This window comes from Meriones unguiculatus, chromosome X (assembly GCF_030254825.1).
Source record: "Meriones unguiculatus strain TT.TT164.6M chromosome X, Bangor_MerUng_6.1, whole genome shotgun sequence".
In the NCBI taxonomy this organism is placed as follows: Eukaryota; Metazoa; Chordata; class Mammalia; order Rodentia; family Muridae; genus Meriones; species Meriones unguiculatus.
The window spans coordinates 103005882-103027945 of NC_083369.1; the positions used below are offsets into that span (position 1 = coordinate 103005882).

The 22064-nt window shown below is 36.4% G+C and overlaps 1 protein-coding gene across 12 annotated transcripts in view; it reads left to right on the plus strand.

The window, feature by feature from the left end:
• The first annotated feature begins 1780 nt into the window (after nucleotides 1–1780).
• The window catches only part of LOC110543861 (melanoma-associated antigen 10-like), a 207929-nt gene continuing 187645 nt past the window's right edge, over nucleotides 1781–22064 (plus strand). For 4 of the 12 annotated variants that reach the window (XM_060375482.1, XM_060375480.1, XM_060375481.1 and 1 more), the window contains exons 1-7: nucleotides 1781–1877; nucleotides 3641–3705; nucleotides 4030–4113; nucleotides 5597–5889; nucleotides 7812–7959; nucleotides 21181–21244; nucleotides 21831–21896. The gene's annotated coding sequence lies outside the window, so the exon portion shown is untranslated. Of the gene's footprint in view, nucleotides 1878–2577; nucleotides 2694–3640; nucleotides 3706–4029; nucleotides 4114–4896; nucleotides 4966–5596; nucleotides 5890–7811; nucleotides 7960–19720; nucleotides 19808–20031; nucleotides 20075–21180; nucleotides 21245–21830; nucleotides 21897–22064 lie in introns of all 12 variants that reach the window. The other 8 variants (XM_060375475.1, XM_060375476.1, XM_060375477.1 and 5 more) reach the window with 8 other exon arrangements.

A 22064-nucleotide genomic window follows, 5' to 3' on the forward strand; every position in this document is an offset into this window, starting at 1 on the left:
TATAAAGGTAGTGGCATGTTACTGATATGTACAGTTTAATTTTTTTTATTCTAAAAATTTGTATCTTTCCTTATTTCCTCCACCTAATGTTTGTGAGGATTGAAGAAAAGAATCTTGAGGCATTTTATTTCTTGCTTTTGGGCTAATCCCTTCTTCACAGCGCAGTTTATTTTCAAGAGAGCTGCTACTGCTTTCCCCTCCCACTCCTTCAGTGCGACAGTCTCAGAGCTGATGGGGAGACAGAGAGCACGCAGCTGGTAAGTCATTCTCATAAAATAGTTGCTAATTTATTATTCGGGCTGAAATATTCTTTTTCCCAGCACATAATCATTTTATGTTCACGGTTGGTAACAGCCTGTGTTGATCTTGCCTCCCCTCTAGTAGTCAAGTACTTTAATGTTTAAACTCTGTTCTTCTTAAATTCCATTTGTTTGTTTAAGGAAATCACAATGAATCATAAACTAATTGGTGAGGTTAAGTTGACTTTAGCAACTCTAGCATATTCTCATGGAAATTATTAACATGTTGGGGATAACATGTGTGTATTGTAGATATGGTGATTCTCTTAAAATATATGTAGAAACAATTTCCAAGACTGACAAAACCATAAATGAAGGAGAATTCAAAACTGAGAAATTCTCAATTCACATAATTTTGTTTATTACACATGTTTTTTGCTTATGTAGCTCATGAAATTTTATAACCTTCCTAGAGTTTGTCCTCCCAGATAAATTGACAATCTTTCGCCAGATCCTCTGTTTTCTAGGATGTCAAATTGAGATCTCCATAAAACAGTTGTTTCTTGGCAAGTACGGTATTGGAAAGTGCTCACTCACCATGGAGGGAGCATGGACCTGAAGCAGAATGACAGTGAAGGTGATGTGTCCAAGGATGGCTCACAGAAAAAGTTATTCCTTTCACCAGACATGTAGGAAGGCAAGAAAACTAGATGCAGATAAACAGAGAGAACAAGAAAATAATAATTTAAAAATTGAACAATGAAATCAATTCTGCATTGGGTTTTATAACTGCTACTTCTACACAAAAACAATCAAGAAAATGCAACTAAGACTTATATATAGCTGAAGTTGCATTTGATTTTGAGAAGCCCAAGATACAGTGAATCTTTTTTCACATTGGGCTGAAATCTTAAGAGAAATGTTCTTATAAATGTTACCCAAAGTTAATTCTAGAAACGTTAAAACAAAATACCTATTTATAACCTAAAATAGGATTGTTATATTAGAAAAATTTAGAAAGAAATTGGACTATATTCTATTCGTTTTTAAATGTTTTTGTTCCCAAACTATCTTGACCCAGGGTGAGTCAATCTGCTTTTCACTGTGGAATGCCATTTGTATCGTAAATTTTTCTGTAGATGGCTTCTTACTGAATTCTTCACTTTCTTTCCTTATTTCATACCCAGGGGAGAATGTATATTGAGAAACAAAATGTAGTAGTGGTCCTCAGCAGAAACTAGACCTTGTCAGTGTTCTCTGATGTCTAATAACACTATTGCGGGGAAAAGTGTATTAATGCGAGAATGTTGCTAGGAGACGGGAGAGCCAAAAGCCCATGATATTGTGGGGGTTCCACAGGAATTAAGGTAATTTAAGTATGGTCTGTGCCCAAAGTTGAATCATTATACTGTGTCCTTTAATGAGCATATGAATTTTAGCGTACAGTATTTAGTATGATCTAATGTTTGTGAGGATTTATGAAAAGAATCTTGAGGCATTTTATTTCTTGCCTTTGGGCTAATCCCTTCTTCACAGCGCAGTTTATTTTCAAGAGGCTGTTGCGCTGCTGCTTTCCCCTCCCACTCCTTCAGTGCGACAGCCTCGGAAGCTGATGGAGAGACAGAAAGCACGCAACTGGTAAGTAGCTCTCATAAAATAGTTGCTAAGGCTATGCTTTTAAAGCAAGTGATACATTTTGACAGAACAGAATAGCATAGAACTGTGTAGGAATTTGCCTAGTCCGTAGCATCAAGAAAATGGATTATATTCTAAAGATTTTTGTGGTCACTTTTCCTACTTTAAGGCTTGCTTCCTAAATGGTGAAATACGTAGTAGAAGGAAATACAAAACACATAAATTGAGAATCTGAAAAGATATCCCCAAAATAAAATGTATTGAAGATATTAAAATGATGTATCAGCTTTACGATATCTGAATTAGACATAATGAAATAACATAGGTATTCTCAGATCTGGTTTGTTTTCTTGGTGTGTGGCGAACACGGGGAAAATATTTTACAGTGGAGAATAGAATACTGTATTCCACTTGTTTTTAATTAAGAAGATGGTGCCGTGACATGTCTGTGTAGGAAAAGAAATGAAGAAGGTCGGCTGTAATAATATTAAGACTGATTGCTTTGTAGGAGAGATGAACATGTATTGAATGAGGAATATTAAAATTTGGTGAAAATCATGAAAAAAGAAATAACAAATATTGTGACTGTGCCTTCATTTTTAAAATTCATTTGCTTTTTGCATGCCATGTTGTACAGTAAAAATAGAATGTTCTTGGTGCTTTTCTTTTCTTTTCTTTTCTTTCTTTTTTTTTTTTTGAAAAGGAATGTGAGACTGTAGCAGAGATTCCTATGGATGCAGTGTTTCTGTTTGCGTCTCAATATCCCTGATATTGTATGTGCTCTTTTATGCTGGTTACGGCAAGATAACAGAAAAAGAGGTGAAGTCATATATTTTAAATTTTCTTTGGAATTTAGATTGGTTTTGACACCTGACTTAAACGGAATAAAATAAATTAAAAAAAAAAAAAGGATAAACAGATTGGTTTTGGGGTTAGAATACGAAACCGGGCTCAGAGTACAATATGAGAACAGAAAGCTTATTAGAAAGTCTTCAAAGATAAGCCATCCCTTAAGTTGAACATGTCTGCTGGGGGCATGTTTTGCAGGGAAAGGGAGCAGCATGTTGAAGGTAGAGGGAGGGGGCATGAGCAAAGCACTGCGGCAAAGAGTGACTGACGCATCCGGGCACATGTGACTATTCTCTGGTGTAGTGAAGAAAAATTTCCAGGACTCCATCTTGTGGAAGAAATTCCATACATCCTATCATGCAAGTGATGCTGGAATCATGCTGTGCGGGATAATGAGTTGATTTTGTGTAATCTTCCATTGCTATTTAATCTTTGCGTTTGATGGTCTTTGTTCCTAGACTTTCTTCTCTACACTCTCAGAGCTTTCATATGCTTATTAAAACATCTCATTAAAATGTTGGTTCTTCTTTTATTACAAAAATACTGTATTGTGGAGAATTTGGAAAAAAGAAAAGGTGACCATGAAGATTATGTACAATGCCATAAACTTAGCATAATTGCTGTCAGTAATTTTTCTTTACATATATTCACTTAAATGCATAGAAATATATATTTAATACAAAATAAAGATCAGATGAATCTTTTTATTCATTAAGTATATATTGTAAGCAATTCCTCATATTTTGAAATATCCTGTAGAAACGTGTTTAGATAATGAATAATTTTATCACATTGGGAGTATTACTAAGCTCCAAATATTGAAGGTATAAATGTGCGTTTTTGCTATTGTAAATGGTTTAAGAAATGTATTTCCATATAATTAAAAATTGTGTTTCCTTCTGTTTTTTTCCTCCTAGAAAAAAATTCAGCTGTGGAATCTGTGGACCAAATGGTGTGAATCCGTCTCAAGTTTCTTTCCTTAGTAAGTCATCTTGCTTAATTTCTTTATCATATGTGATTAAAAGACATTACTTTCAAGTCATTACTTGTCTGTTTAGCTTTGTCACTTATGATGGTAATTTTGAAGGTATTTTACTGCTTTATATTTTAAAATACCTACATCTGTCAGTTGATTTTTGTGTTTTCTTTTTTTGAGGTGTTTCTCCACATATACAGGTGTTTCTCACCTGTATTTCTCTAGAAATTTAATTAATTTATTTTTGACAATTAACTCTGCAATCTGTATAAACTTCACTTTAAATCTTATAAAATAGAATCTAATTTTGTGTTTTTTTTTTCCAAATAGATCACCAATTGTTTCAGCATTACGTATTGAATAATGCAACCTTCTTCTACTGATGTGAAATATCCACAGCTGTTCTCCCACTAGGTAGGGTGTAGCTTTCCACAGTTTGGCCATTTTCTTTCTATTCAAGATGGTTACATTCCACAGTAATAATTTTACCTTCTTGACACATTCAACAGCCTGCTAAAACATTGCGTTTGTGCTTTTTGCCTTTTAAGAATCCTAGCTGTATACAGTCTAGTGATTTTCAAACAGGATATATATATATATGTATGTATATATATATATATATGTATTTACAAAATATAAGTATAACTAAAATATATATGAATATATACATTTAATATATATATTTAAGTTAAATAGTTAAAGATCTTACTTCATTTATTCATTTTTTTTTTTTTTACAAATTAGAAGTTGAGGAATCAAATGACATAGAACACTGTTCCAGGTGTTACTCTTTTTGGATCATCCTGACAGTTCAAATATGTGTTTAAAAGGAAACACTGCAAGGGGTAATATACTTTTTCTGTTCCTTAGGAATTTAGAGAATTAAAGTTGTGTGGATTTGGTTACTGGAATTTTCTAGAGGAACATAACAGGGAAATGTAAGAAATGTATGAAATTCAGAAATGTTTTCCATTATGTCTCTGGCAGTAAAACAATCTTGGAATCTCAAAACATGCTACCACTGTCATTATCTTTTCAAGACAGAAAAACATTGCGTGGTCCATCTCTTTTTACTACAAGTGGAAGGGTTAAGACACAAAACATGGGAGGCTTTTAGTAGGAGATAAGTTAAATAGTAACAGAAGTATTTGACAGTTAAAAATCATTGCTATTCTCTGTTGTACCCCTTACACACAGCTTTTTCCACCTCCTATTGACTTCTAACAACAGCCACTGGCCTTTTCTGATTTTGGAAGGAAAAGGAGGGTGAGTAGCAGGCTGCTTTCTTTGCCTGCTGTTATTGCAAGGGATACATTTGGCTCATAGACATAGCTCTAGTCATTTCCTGACTTGCCACATTAGGCTGTGATTTGTTTATGACTAGAGGATGGTTTCCCTGGTAACAGGAACTCACCAGGGCATGCACATTGGCTCATTTGCAGTGACATAATGCAGTTGTTGGGCCTTGGGAGGGATCTTGGGGGCCAGCAGTGGCTGGAAGAGGTATTCCACAGACATGATGTCAATTTTTTCTCCCTGTACTGAGACTGAGCATTACAATTTTTCAATCCCCACAATACGTTGAGATTTCTCTCTTATTTTCCCTTCCAGCACTGCCACAGTCAATAGTCTTACAAGTGACCGTGATGTTTTCCCAATTAGTACAGTCCCAAATATCCTCAGGGCTCAAAGGGATTCTTATAGTTTGGTTACAGGAAACAGACGGCCTGGTTTCAAACCTCCCTCTCTTTGTTGTCAGCTGTATGATCATAGGACAATTTTTCAGTCCTCCTGTGCATCAGCTTCCTCAGCTGTAAAATTGGAATTAAAATAATAGCACATTTAGAAAAATAGTACATGTGAACCATTAAAAGGTATTCTTTATTGTTACTTGTAGGTGTCAAAGGAAAATTGCCTGGAACCAGACTTGTGCCTGCACTATACAACGAACTCATCCAAATTAGAGACACAAGCCTTTACCTCCACAGAATGCAGACCCTCCTCCCATGTAGCCCACAGATGACCTACAGCATAATGGAGCACTCCCCTGAGATTCATTAATATACACCACAGCAAAAAAATTTGCCCCTTATCACATGGACACCTTCCATGTTGCTGAGCTCTTTTAGATGCACACAGGTTCTCTTCAACACAGAGACCAAGCTAAAGGACATTTATCTCCACCACATGGTGAGTCTTACCTCACCATGAAGACAGTGCCTGTAAAACAAAGAAAATCTTAGCATTATAGCTCATTTTCATATTACAGAGACACTATCCAGAATATACAAAGTGTACAGACTTAATTTACATAATATAGATTCTTTCAAAAGCATACAGATTCGTCACAGAACACTTAAGTACTCCTCACAGCAATCCTCATGCCACAGCATAATAGTCTCATTAAGATACATAATAATCCCCATGTGTGCTCTACCAACTAAACTGCTGGTGAATGAAGTTCATGTGAAACAGACTTATGTCACACTAACCTTCACAAGAAAACGTGACCTTGCCCACAACACTCATGTAACTCTTGTTACATCATGAAAAGCTTCAGCACAGAACATAGACTGTCCACAGCACAGTGTATCACTCCATAGAATGCAGACTTCCTGCTTAAGCACAAACACACAACACAGCTTAAATCCCTTGCTACCACATAACTTCCCCAAATGACAAACTCCCTCTTTTACAAACAGATAAATCCCTCATAACCAAGATCATTTCAATAGAACAGAGGCTTATTTCAGACTACACAGACTCCTTTTACTATGTACATCTTACTCCACAAAACATAGATTAAGTTTATGGTACAAAGACAATTCCAGTAATGCTGAGTCTTGCTCAACTCCACCAAATAGCAATAGAGATGTATAACCTGAAACATATAGATCATGCCTTCTTAAACATGATTTTAATTTAATGAATATATTTATTTTATACACTTATATAGATTATACACATACTTATTTTATACATACATACCAGTTCATCTCATGATAAACCTACAATGCAAACCTAAAGTGGTAGCACGTGCCTAATAGGTATTCATTTGTCCCACATCATCCAAATCTCCTTCCAGATTTGTAGAATTACTCTCTAAGGTAGTCTAGTACTCTCCCTGGCCCCCATCACAAAGGTGATCCACAGTATCAACACTCATCCTGCAGTACAAATGTAAACTATAACATGTAAACACATCTCAGAACACAGCACTTCACTGCCATAATGCTCAGACTTCTGTAATAGTAGCACATTTTTGTACATCATCACCTTTAAAAAAATAAACATGTCTTGCAGTAGTTCTACAGTCTAGACATTGCTCCCAAATACATGAACTCATTTTTTAAAAATATTTATTATTATCATTTATTACAATTTATTGACTTTGTATCCCAGCTGTGGCCCCCTCCCTCATCTCCTCCCAATCCCACCCTCTCTCCCTTGTCTCTTCCCATGCCCCTGCCCTAGTCCACTGATAGAGGAGGTCATCCTCTCCTTCCATTTGACTCTAGCCTATCAGGTCTCATCAGGACTAAACCCATTTTTTTAATTTTAATTTTTTTCACAATTTATTCATTATATATTCTTATTGAAGTCCCTTCTTCAACTCTGCCCCAATCCCACCCTCCCTCTCACTTAACCCCTATCCCCTTCCCCTAGTCCATTGAAAGGGGGAGTTTTCCACAATTGCCATCTGCCAATAACCCATTTTTAACAGACTCTCAGAATTACTACAAAACATGCAGTCAGCTTCACTGTTATCTACAAAAGAAGATATGCCTAGCCATGTATAGAACTCTATCATAATACATAGACTCTACTATTAATATGCATACTTATCTCATAACTCATATAAATACTCTCAAAGAGTGATATGTACCCTATATGTACAGATAAGCTACTCAGGTCACAGACTTACCTTATAATATACTCAGTAACAACATATGTATCTTAAAATGTATAGATAAACCTATGGATGCATAGATTTGTTCTACATTATACAGAGTTACATTATAACACTTATTTTATAATGCAAATAACCACCTCATATCATGTAAACATAAAATGCATGTATTAACTCCACTTTGCAACAATTTCCATCACAGAGGACAGACATGAATTACCATGTCATTGAGCTACAGTTCTGGCCCACAGCATAGATACAGCCTGGTATCAATTAAGAGCAAGGCCTCTGGACGCAGGCTTCCTGGGCTTGCCTCCAGACCCCATCCCTTACTAATTGTATCGCCACAGGTAAGTATTTTTCTTTATTCTTTAGTTTACTCATCTGCAAAACAAAGATGGCAATAGTAGCTACTTTGAAGGATTAACAATAAATAAATACGACAAGTTGAGCTATATTCAGTATAGTACAGTGCCTGCTACCTAAGAAATGTAAGATTTGCATTACCATCACCTTCTACCCCACCATTGTTACTGAAGCTTATTTTAAACATCTACAATCATTTAACAACACAGATTTGTCCTTTCCTACAGTACTGAGATTAGCCTCAGAATGTACAGAAATACTCTACTGCAGATGGAAAGCACTCCATAATACCTTATGTCCTACAGATCACAGACAGCACACTAAACTAGATACCACTCACAATGTGAAAATTTACAGTAGAACTAAGAAATGTAACAAACAATGAATATGTTTACTTTATATGTATACATTCACCTCACAGCACACAGACTATATAGACAATACTCAGTTTTACCCCATAAAGCAATGATTTGCAATATGGCATACATATACATACCATGAACTTACAGTTATATACTATATGACAAAGACCACATTATACACAGTTATTAATTACAAAGCATGTGGATTTCCTTGATGTTCACAATGATGTTTTTCTAAATTCATATTCCTAAATTTAGCACATATTTTAATGCAGAGCCCCTTCCTATAACACATTTACTTACTCTTATTTTATTCTTGATTCATAAACAACTATATGCTTCATATCTAATTATTTGCACATAAATACGATTTACCTTAAAAATTATCATATATATGATCACATACCCAATACCACACAGATTCTTTTTTGTTACCACACAGATTCTTCAAAAAAAAAAACAACATTAAAGTGTGTGTGTGTGTGTGTGTGTGTGTGTGTGTGTGTGTGCCTGGTAACCACAGAGGCCAGAAAAGGATTTAAGGTTTTCTGGATCCTGAGTTACAGACATTTGTGAGCTTCCTTTTAGGTGCTTGGAATTGAACATGGATCCTTTGCAATTGCAGCAAGTGCTCGTAATCACCAAGCTTTTTCTGTAGCCTTAAGGTGAGCTACTTAAGACCCACTTAGGTTCTACCATACAAAGCTATCCTCCTAAGCACAGATGTTCTTAAATGCCCTACATCTGTATCACATGACAACACACATACAAAGCCATCATACAACTTTCAAGCTTGCATTTAAACAACCAAACTCACACAAAGTAAAATCATTCTTACAGTACAAAAACCCATCTTACAATGTCCAGTATGACACAAAGCAAAGACAAGCTTCAGCTCACATAAGCTCAACGCAGAAAGAGCACAAATCTTTGTGCACAACAGTTATACCCACTCTCTATTACAAAACTTGAATGCAGAGCTCCAACTGCTTATGCTGGAATCCCTAACACATCAGTATTGGTTTTATGACCTAAGAAATTTTTTGACCTCTTTGTGTATTTTTCTCGCTTACAAATTTAGAATAACAATGATTGTGTGCCATACAACTGTTAAGAAGAACAAATGAGTTAATGCTTATAAACTCTTTAAAAACAGTTCCTGGTAAAGAATTGTTGTCATTCATGTCTGCTGATACTGTTACTGTTATTATTATGAACAAACCTGGACAATAATGGTAAGAGTCAACCTAAACAAATGAAAAACAAACTTCCCCGCAAACAGTGTCCTCATAAAGCACACAATCTTATCACAACCCATATTTTGACCACTACATCTGTATTGACTGTTTTTAGCCCACAACATTTGGATGTACCTACTACACATATGTGCATAGCATCTATACTCACCACACTCCACTAAATACACAGTGTAATGCATTCACTACAGTGCACGAATATGTAAATTCTTCCTCATAAAGATTCGTCTCATTTTCGCCAAATGCTCTTACAATGCTCCACAATATATATACATATATATGTATGTGTGCTCAGCATAGAATACCACATTAGCTCTACAACTCAAGTATTAAAATCCTTGAAATAATCCACAGCATATAGGTTTCTCCAAAATACAAGTCACGACACAACATAAACCTTGCTACAAGGAGCAGATTAGCTTCATAAGTCACAGAACTAAGGCCTGCCTTACAACACACAGATTCTTCATAGTATCTAAATATATTGCTCTAGTGAAATACTAGCTTAGCTATGCAATAAGATGTATCATGAACTCCAACATTATTGGACAACATACAGTAGATATCTCATAATGCACATGTACATATCCCATACATAGAAATATTTCCCCTCACTCAGTCATTGTTTCTATCCTGTAAATCGACTCTCAGAAGCTAGATGTACCATAGAGCATGGAGCAGTTCCCTGTAATCAATAGTATCTCACTACAGGATGCAGATTGGTAACATAAAATAACTTCTTTTTACTGTACCTTTTGTCATAAAAGCACACTCTACAAAAGACACAATGCACAGATACATTCTGTAGTACTTAGATATAATTCAGAAGATCAAAACATACACTGGAATGACTAAATATTCACATTTTACACAGTCACACCACAAATACCAGATTAGCCTGCCAACCAGAGAATAAAATTTATAACACAAACACTTGATTTGCAATACATGCACACACAGACATTTTACTTTCAATGCACAGGTTGTCTTCACAAAATACTCCCTTATCTCTACAAAATCAGAAGAAACACCAAAGAATCTGAAAACAGCCAACAAGGCACAAGAATACTCTACTTTAGCCAGAAAACATCCTCAAAACACAAAGAAACTGGACAAACTACATAATATCTCAACCCATAACATCCAGAGTCACGTGACACACAGAGACTGGACACTGTCATGCCCAGCATGACTCGCTATCACCCAGACTCTCTAGGCTCACTCCAGAGAACCCAAACAGGAGTGTATGGGGATAGGCTTTTATTATTCCTAAAAATAATGGCTGGTTTCTAAAAAATACCTTCTTTACAATGAAACCACATAAAAACATGGATAATTCATAGATACTTTCTGTAGTTACAGATGATTATTGAGTTGATATAACACACTTAATAAATGCTCCTATGCAAATAAAATTAATCCATCAAAATAAAACTTACCTCTTGAAACCTAGACTTTTTTTTTTCTCAAATTGCTTGGATTTGCCCCATAATGCACGTAATCACCAGACATCATTCACTAGTCCTAAAACCAGCTTATTATACAAAAGTACTATAATGTAGCTGAGCAGTGGATAAGGACATAGTTCAGTAGGTAGAATACAAGAGGTTCTAGGCTCCCTTCCCAACACTACATAATACTGTGTATGGTATACCTATAACTGCAGCACTCAGGGGGTGGACAAAGGAAGATTAGAAGTTCAAGGTCATCCTTGAACTACAAAGCAAGTTCAAAACCAACCTAGAATGCATGAGATCCTGTCTGAAACCAAGCCAATTAAACAATAAACCACCACAATAGCAACAACAAAGAAGTACAGAAGAAAATACACATAAAGTGCTATGATGCATAAACTTCGCAGAACTCAGTCTCACTCTACTTGATTGACCAAGTTCGCCCTGAGATGTTCAGAGAAGTACATGAGATTAAGATCTGTTCTATAACAACATGCCTGCCATGCATAGCCAGAAACACCAGATATTCAAATCTTCCAACCAACTAGACTTGCGTAGTAACCTTGAATTTCCCCCACAATATGTAGTAATTGCTCACAGCCAAGACACTACTCACAACCTTCACATGGACTACAAAACCTAATTTTTTTGCTGTAAAAATATCAATACTTGCTCTTGGAATGTAAGAACTGGGGAAAGCATGGAAAACTCTACAGTAAACTGCTATGTAATGCCTGTAATATATTGACTTGCTTCATAACACCCAAAATGAGCAGATGTTCTCCCAAATTGCCAAGTTAATCCCACAATATACAGATTGCCTCTCTAATAAAATATTAGCTTCAAAGAACACAGGCATACTGACGGGTGTTAAGTAAGTTCACAAAGGATTCATCATGAAGAAATTACATAATATAGTAATAATTACTACAACAATAACAGCAACAAGACACAGATTTACTCCACAACACTAGACAAGCACTGTAAAATACCTTTTCCACCCTACCTTATCCAAACTTGTTTTACAAACGTCTGAAATGCTGAAAAACATTGAGACAAAGCTCTTAACATATATAAGTATCATTCTATTCATATTGGAAAGAATATTCCAATTCTTTCCATACCTTGGCTTACTACACAACACCTGGACTCCCCCAACTGTCAAGGCTTAGCCTGCTCAGATAGACCACACAGCACAATTATATAGTTGCATTTTCTGTCATATACTATTTCCCCCTATACCTCATCCCTGTACAAACCTTGCATTTACTACACAAACATTTGCCCTTGATTGCATAGAAATCTTGGACAACATATAAAAAAGCCTTTAATAAACTTCATAAACATATAATATGCATTATTGCCATTCCCTCTGTAAGACTTAAACACATACAGCAATATAGATAATTTACCCTGTGACATCAAATTTGCCCAGGACACAAGATTATCCCTTACCAACTAAGACACCTTGCACACTATATCTAACCTAGTGAAATTCATACTGCCCCCACAAAACAGACTTAAATTGTTCATTTTAGTCATACAACTAGTCATGTAAACCACTGCCTGAAGATAGAATATATCCTCACCTAAAAAACTTTATTCTAAATGCAGACAGTTATCAAAGAAAATCTTGAACCTTTAACAAAAATTTGCCAATAATGAGCAGAAAGGATTGAAACCAAACTGAAGAATCTCATGTGAAGCTAGATACCAGCACTCCACTTTACAGAAACTCACACCACAAGATCTATGCTGGTCTCACAATATATACACACAACAACCACACATTTATATGCCTCAAAGACACAGAATCTCCTCATAACATATATAGTGACTGTAAAAATATTTTGACCAATATAGCCTCCTGATGACTACCACAATGCATAAACACTGAAACATACAAACAAATCCTATACACAATCTGCCTAGATAGGCTTCACTATTGGAAGGCTTATTGTTAGGTTTCTTGCAAATTGTACAGACTCTCATGTCAGCCAGACTTTAGGCATGAACTTGCACTTTCTCTAAGTCGTAAAGACGAAACTACCATAGCTGGTGAGAGAAATTGGTGGGCAAAGTCACTTACTGGAGAGCCTGAGGTTGATCTTTGGAACCTACATGGTGAAAGGAGAGAACTGACTCCTATAAGTTGTCCTTTGACCTCCACATATACATGGTGCCATGTGTGTGTGCCCCCTCTCACTACAATAAGTGGTTTGAAAAGACTAAAGCATCAGTACAAAGACATGAACCCCACATGATTTTATGACCTCAAAACATATCCTGTTTTAAGACACAAATGGTGAACAACATACAAAAGCCACACAACAAAGAATTAGCTATAAAACCTAAAATTGCCCTACAACATCCAAACTTATATAGTGACACTTGGATTCATCCAACAGCACTGCTTGTTTCATTAACAAAAATGAATCAAAATGTAGAAGCATCTCTAAGATACATGCTACAATATTGGGCACACTCCACAACTCAGCATTTATATGACATTAACACTTGTCCCATAAGATGGAGAGATTCTGGATACCAGACAGTGGAATATAAGATACAGATAGGCCTGACAACACCCAGAGATTCTGTTTAACATCCACACTTGCCTTTTATCACACACATTTCTTTGAAAATACTCACCATAACCTCAGAATACATATATTTCTATATATCACAACACAGGGACACACTTAGAATATATATCCACTCTACACAGACCTTCACTGTAAAGTCCATTCATAAACAGCAAGCCATGGGTATATAACACAGAAAAAAGAGTTACCCCTACATGCTCTTACAATATGATTCCCAAATTTATACCAAACACCTGTACTCAGTTAGAAAACATAACTGTAACACAATATAAACACAGTACAATGATGTTTCTTCTTTTAGTGCTAATTCATAGGTCATGTTCTACAATGTCTAGACATCCCTTCTAGTACAATGATTTAGGTAATCTTCAAATAATCAAGAACCTTGAAGTTGCACAGAGCTCTACCAACAACATGCAGAAATGTGACACAGTATTCCAAATTGCATCAAAGCACACAATCTGTAGTGTACACCATCTCCTAAAACTTTTATGTAAGTCTTTTAATGCATAAACAGTCTCAAAAATACAGATTCTTTAGAATTATACAGCAAAACAAAGCAACTTAGAAATGCTTCTCAAAACATACTGTATAACAGGCAGACACACAGCATGCACTTCCGGTCTTCAAACATACAGATTGCCTCCCCTACCGACGTTTTGGCTAGCAGCTCTAAGACATTTCACACAAAATGCACTTGATGGATGTGGATGTATACAAGGCTCTAAGTTCCCTCTCTAGTACTTCAAACCAAGACATAAAAACAGCAAACTCCAAACAGAACCAAAAGAAGTAAAAACAAAACAATCTCCAATTTCCAGAACAAAACAAAACAAAAACCCAGTCTTGCCTTACAGTTGCATAGTTTACCCAAATTTCAAATTCATTCTGAAAAGTATGCTGTTTCACCCCTCTATACAACGTAATCCCACAATGCAGAAACTTGACACAAAGCCAGTAGCTATCTCCTAATGTACCACAATGATTGGAACTTCAGACACACCGGCACTCACTACAGCACCAAGAAACACTGTACCCAATATCCTGTGCTGCCTGAAAGTTTGAGTACTATAATGTATGAATTCTTTTATAAATAGTACATTAACCATCCAATATCAAAACCAATTTAATACTCCACACATGTTTCATTACACAAGGCCACCAGCATATAGTTCCATCATGGCGTACAACCCTATCTCAAAGAAGACATGAAGTTGTGAGGGGAGCATGCTGGAAGCAACTTTAGGGGTGTCGAAGAGAAGAAATAGAAGGCAATATGATCATACTTCATTATATGAATATATAACATTTTCAAAAATAAATGAAAGTGACACAGCCCTACCTCACAATGCTAAAGTTAACCAAATGTGGAGATTTGCACTAGAACGCACCCAATATTATCTTAACATGTGGATTCGCCTTAAAACACAATCTTGATTCAGAGCACTATAAAAACACTTTATAATGCCCGCAGGGAACCTAGTATGTCTATCTGAACTCATCTCTTCACACCAAAACATTACCTAGAAGTCACAGGTAAGTTATACAATGTAAATTTCTCTCTTTAAAAGACAGATGTACTGTACAACATACAATCATCCTACTTTGGGAAGAATAGCCCAAAACATACAGCACCATCTACAGTTTGTCTTGACACACAAGACAGGCATCTCACAATATATGGAATATGTTTATAATATTTATATGTAGGATATCATAAGTAGACAGAAAAACTGTGATAAACAAAATTGAAGATACATGTACAGAATAACCTCAAGGTAGATGGAATCACTATTCAATGTAAATGCTTTATAAGGAAACTATATATTTCTCTACACAACATTGCTATATGACTCAGACTTGGCCCACAGAATCAATACTTATACCATATTTTACAAATAACTTACCAGTCATACCTTTTACAGCCCAGTTTTACCCTACAAGCATTCTTGTTTCACCTTTTGGGCAGACTCTGTAGTGTACATGCTCACTCCCAACACTACCCTGGAAAACTTTCCAAAGAAACTATGCCTTCCACAATATACAAAATATCAGAAGTCATAGATACTCCCCACAGTCCCACAGTTTCCATATTTTCAGGCCTTCACCTGTACCAAGACTCACTCTGAAGCACCTAGGACCAAATCATAGTTTGAAGACTCAGCCCATATTAGGTTGTCTGAACAGTACAGAATTCCACAACATTCTGATGCAGAAACTCTTCACAGCCTCACATCATGCCCCATCAATATGTGATTTGAAATGTACGACATACATATGAAAATAGTAATAAGGGTTCTAATACATAAGTAATAAAACACATACACTATAATGGGAAAACATATCATACTATACAAACTTAATCAGCAGACACCTAACAAAAGGCCCACAATTCATGATACATCCAACTTCATAATGACATGCCTCACAACACAAAGAATTGTGTCTTAATTTAAACTGAATTTAAAATACATAGCAAGACTCTGTCACATCCCAAACTTATTCAACCAAACACTTTAAAACCCTGGCAAACCTCATACCACAGCTAGAATTAACCTACATATTGCAAACTTGCCCCATGAGGCATGAAACTGATATACTATATACAAGAACCCTACACATAAGGTAGTTCATCCCTTTTATTTGTTTCTTTGTTATCAGAAGAGGGAACTAAATTGCATTATAGATGGTTATGAGCCATCATGTGGTTTCTGGGAATTGGACTCAGGACCTTCGGAAGAATAACCAGTGCTCTGAGCCATCTTTCCAACCCCTCATCCCTATTAAAACCAAGATTAATTTTACATAAAGCAGACAGTCTAAAGTGCAAATATTAGCTTACTCAAACATAGAATCATTGGAATCCAGTGTGTAGACTCAAACATCTGTATCTGTCCTTAACCGTGAGGGCATTTTCTAGAGTCAGTGAATATCACTAGCAATGCACTTGAGCACATCTAGAAAATTATAGTCATAAAAGCTATGGCACCGTAGAAAACACACTAACCTCACACCATACTATACTCATGCTACATACTCATACTTCATACAAGACAGCCTAAAATCTATGGCTTTACCTCTGCCAAATACACTTGACTCCTTTAATAGAAAACATAACTTCACACATACCTGATTAGGCACAGACCAGAATCACAAGAATTTCACTCATAGGCTCTACAACTTAACTAGTTATTCAAATGGCCTCATTATTATTTATAACACTTGGAGTCACCTTTCTATCATAAAGCCACCCCACAACATGAATATTTGTTACTCTAAACTCTAAAGTGTAAAGGTACTACTTTTTCAGCAGAGGGATTTTCTTTACCACTGCTTCACTTTACCTTATCTGAATTGCCAGACCATATCTAGCCTTGCATTAGCACATAGAGATGTACTGATCAGCCTAGAAATTAACCTGTCCATATGCAGCCTAGGTCCAAGGTCTTTTTAGTCTCATGACATATACCACAATGAAGAAAAAAAGCTATGGATAGAGAGATGTAATCCACAACATCCATGTGACATCATACAGCAACTTGCCTCACATTTGACAAATTCAGAGTCATTTCATCAGATGAAACTCATCATACTACACTGAAACTCTAACTATGTTTATTTAGCCATTTATATATGGCATTCACATGCTTTAAGTCTCTCTCTCTCACACACACAGGCATACTTGTGATCAAAAATGCATAAAAATGCTCATGCTTACATAGACAAAAAGTTCTGTTTATTATTAAAACAACATATATACATAAAAATGCACAGAAATCACAACCTATGGATACGTATATATGTGTGTATATACAGAGATGCATAAGCACATATATGTGCACACACCAATAAGACAAAGTGGATTCATGAGGAATTTTTTATATGCATACGTGCATAGTAATACAATATATAGAGAGAGTTTTCCATACAGATACATTGGTCAGAGTTATGTATATATGACTATACACATCCACAAAAAACAAAACTACACAAATAAACATATAAAGATACAAGGATGCTAACAAAAATGGATGTAGACAAACATTTTTATAGCAACTCATTCATATTAATAAGAATATGCTATGGAGAGGACCTAGGCCCCTGCTCAGATATAGCTCTTGGGCAGCTTAGTCTCCATGTGGGTTCCCTAGTAAGGGGGGCAGGTCTCTGACTTGGACTCAGTGGCTAGTTCTTTGATCACCTCCCCCTGTTGAGTGCAGATTTGTCAGACCACAGAGGAAAAAGATGAAGCCAGTCCTGATGAGACCTGACAGGCTAGGGTGAGATCATTCATGTTTTAGAGATGAGAAAACCAAGACACAGAGTGCTTTGGTTGAGGGACATCTAGGTAAGGGGAGCAGGACAGTCACTGGCATAAACTTGCTTGCCTGCTTTTTTATCACCTCCCTGTGGTGAGGCTGCGTAACTAGACCTGATAGGCTAGGGTCAGAGAGTAAGGGAGTAAGACCTCCCCTATCAGTAGACTAGGGGAGGGGTGTAGGGGGGAAGAGGGACAGAGGGTGAGACCAAGAGGAGATGAGAGAGGGAGCTACAGTGGGATACAAAGTGAATAAATTTTAATAAATAATAAAGAAACAAAAAGAATATGCTAAGGTACATGGATATCCAGAAATAGATTCACAAAAACTCATGCATATACAGAGAACCAAAGTTGTACACACCCATATCTATATAGAGAGATGACACAGAAATGTCTACAGAGGCAGAGGTGTATATGCAGAACACAATGCTCCAGTTTACACACACACAGTGATCCAGAAATATATACCTATATAAGCACAGAGATATGCAAATACACTCAGAAGCATATGTATTTATTAAAACCTGTGTTCACAGACATAGAAATATGTTCAACCACGTTGAAAGTATGTAGCATGGCTTCAAAGATACACATGGGCACTTTAATCCATAATTATATGTATAATGGAAACACTGATGGACATTTATACCATAGAGGGAGGGAGGCAAAAAACAAATCCGTGGACCACGATATACCTTCGATAGGCATCCACAATTCCCGTACACCCTCAGTTATCACATTTCACATGCCAATCTAGAGACACAAACATTGACTCATACATGTAGAGATTCAATCTGTGTTATAAATTTCATTAATTTGCATGAAGACACATTGGTATTAACAAAAATGTACCTACATAGGTATGCAGATATTCACATGGATGTACGTAAAGTAGATAAATTTATCAACACTGAGCACACATGTAACAAGTCATTAGATATAAATGAAGAGACTTCCTGGCAAGTACCCTTATGCATACATATCCTGTATATACACAGATACATAGACACAGGGAGGCTTACATTGATGAATCTAGGTCATCAGCAAAGCATGTCCACATAGACATAAAATCTCATAGATACATACAGAGATAGATACCAAGAATGCAAATGCAGCTCTACAGGCTTTTGTACCAGCTTGGATGGAGACACACTAAGAATCTTATAAACATGTGCATGTAGTGCTCTGTAAATACACTCATTTATGTAAACATCATTGTAAATGCAGATATGTACTGAGATACCATACATTTTCACACTAAATACCTAGGCAGACCATGTCTTAAACAAGAACAGTTATACATATATATTTAAAAGTAACATACATAAAATACATTTGCAAACATGCACAGATTTGTAATTGCACACATATACAGCTATATCCTTACATGTCAACACTTACACATGTTGATGCACATACTCATACTCTACCATAGTGCTCTACATATGGTCTCCTAAGGATTTAATGGTACACAAATTCTAAGCCTACATCAAATAGATGAATGCGCGCGTGCGCGCGCGCACACACACACACACACACACACATATATATATATGCCAAAATGGGTGTATAGATGAATACAGGACTTCATGCTACAAATAGAATCAGACTAATCAGACTTGCATATACACAGACATATGTGGATTTAGATTGTGAAAACATAAACTTCCAATCACTTATAAATGGACATACAAACTTTTAAAATAAACTCATGAGTTTTAATGTGCCTTTGTTTTTAACTTATAGAGAGCAACAATTATTAATCCCACCTAACTGACTATACCGTATGAATGTAGGCATGGATACCAGAAGCATCTCTAAGACATCTTTAAGGTACATGAATGTGCACACACACTTCCATATATACAGATTCAAACATATAATTCATATGGAAGCATAGAAATATGCATTGTATAGCCAAATAAAGAAAAATACATACATAGGCATACCAACCCACTGTTGAATTGCTGTGCTTTAATACTTAAATGTTAACTATTGAAATTTAATACAAAATAAATCCTACATCTTCATCCAAATTCTGGCATTTACTGGTTCAGTGATTTGGGGCCATTTTCCTGCCTTCTCACCTGTGACAGAGGAGTAAGCATAACACTTACCTTTCAGAATTTTGGGAGAGTTTGTATAATGGAATGCTTAATATTGTGCTTGGAATATCACGCATGATAGATGGCACTGCATTTGTTTCCTTGTTATGTTTGATACAAACTGTTTAGTGGCATAGGAATAGGTTTTTATAGATAGTTTGCATTGTATCATGATATATTATTTTATATTTGTAATTGCACCAATAAACATTAATTTGTTAATGATAATAGACTATGACCGCAAACAAGGTCATGTCTCAAATTCTCAGAGATTGTAAGAATTTGCTACTGTCTTTGGGAGAAAGACAGACTCCAGATTTATTTTTCCTGGTTTGCTGCTATGTGTATTGTTGTCAAAAGTATACCCACAACCCCTTTTTGTTTTCACAATTAAACCACATTTGTGAACCTTTAATGTCCCACTTTGGATTTTTAAAAATTTATTATTCTCTCATGTGATATATTCCAACCACAGTTTCCCTTCCTTTCTCTCCTTCCAGTCCCTCCTCACTTCCCCTCTTGTCCAGATTTACTCCTCCATTTCTATTCAGAAAGGGGCAGGCCTCCCAGGAATATTACTCAAACTTGGTATATCATGCTTCAACAAGACCAGGGACAACCCCCTAATATCAAGGTTGGACAAAGAGGAAAAAAAGATTTCAAAAGAGTCAAGGACAGTCCCCACTCCCACTGTCAGGGGTCTCACAAAAACACCAAGATACACAACCATAACATATATGAAGAGGACCTAGGTCAGACCTAGGTCAGACCCTGATTGTCTTTGCAGTCTTTATAAGCTCCTGTGAGCCCTGCTCAGTTAATTCTCTGTTTTTTTTTTTTTTTTTTTTTTTTTTTTTTTTTTTTTTTTTTTTGTGCTCTCCTTGACTCCTCTGGCTCCTCTAATCTTTCCTTCTCTTCCTCTGTATGATTCTCCAGGCTTTGCCTAATGTCTGGCTGTGAGTCTCTGTATCTACTCTCTTCAGTTGCTGGGTGAAGCTTTCTGATGGTGATTATGTTAGGCTCCAGACCACAAGTATAGAAGAGTATCATTAAGAACATTTTATTGACCTTTTTTTCTGACAATGTTTGATTCTATCCTAGGTCTCTAACTTCAGATATCGTAGGCTATCCAGCCTCTGGTTCGTGGCTGTCCAGGCAGTGTCAGGTATGGGCTTCCTCTTGTGGCATGGGTCTCAATTTGGAATAGTCATTGGCTGGCCACTCCCACAAGTTCCTCACCACCTTTACCATTGCACATTTTGTAGGCAGGGCAAATGGTAGATCAAAGGTTTTGTGTCTCGGTTGATGTCCCAGTCACTCTACTGAAGACTTCCCTGGTTACAGGAGATGACCAGTTCAGGCTCCATATCCCCCATTACTGGTAGTTTTAGCTAGGGCCACCTTGTAGATTCCTGGGAGTTTACATTGCACTAGATTTCTATTTAACCCCCAAATTCTCCCCAATTCCAGTTATCTTTCTCAATACTCTTTCCACCCCACCTGATTCCCTCCTATTCCCATCCACACCCACAAAATCTATTTTCTCTTCATAGGGAGATTCATGTCACCTCCCCACCTGAACACTCCTTGTTATTTAGTCCCTCTGGGTCTGTGGATTGGAGCATGGTTATCCTATACTTTATAGCAAATAAGTGAATACATACCATGTTTATAATTCTAGGTCTGGGTTACCTCACTCACAGTGATTTTTTTTTCTATCCCCCCCTCCCCCCGACCTGGGCTTAATCTAGCCACAGTACAAGATGGAGAAAGGGCTGCATGCGTGATGTGCATCTGCCACCTAGTGACCACACTGAGTAAGTACAGTATTTGTGCATCACCACAATTGTACCAACATAACACTCTGAAAAGCTGTGTACGTAAGTTAACATACATTACATCATAGTGGTTTCTGCTATTTTCTGAAATGCAAATGGTAATCAAATAAAATTGTACCTTTCACAAAGAAATCCCATCCCCATTTT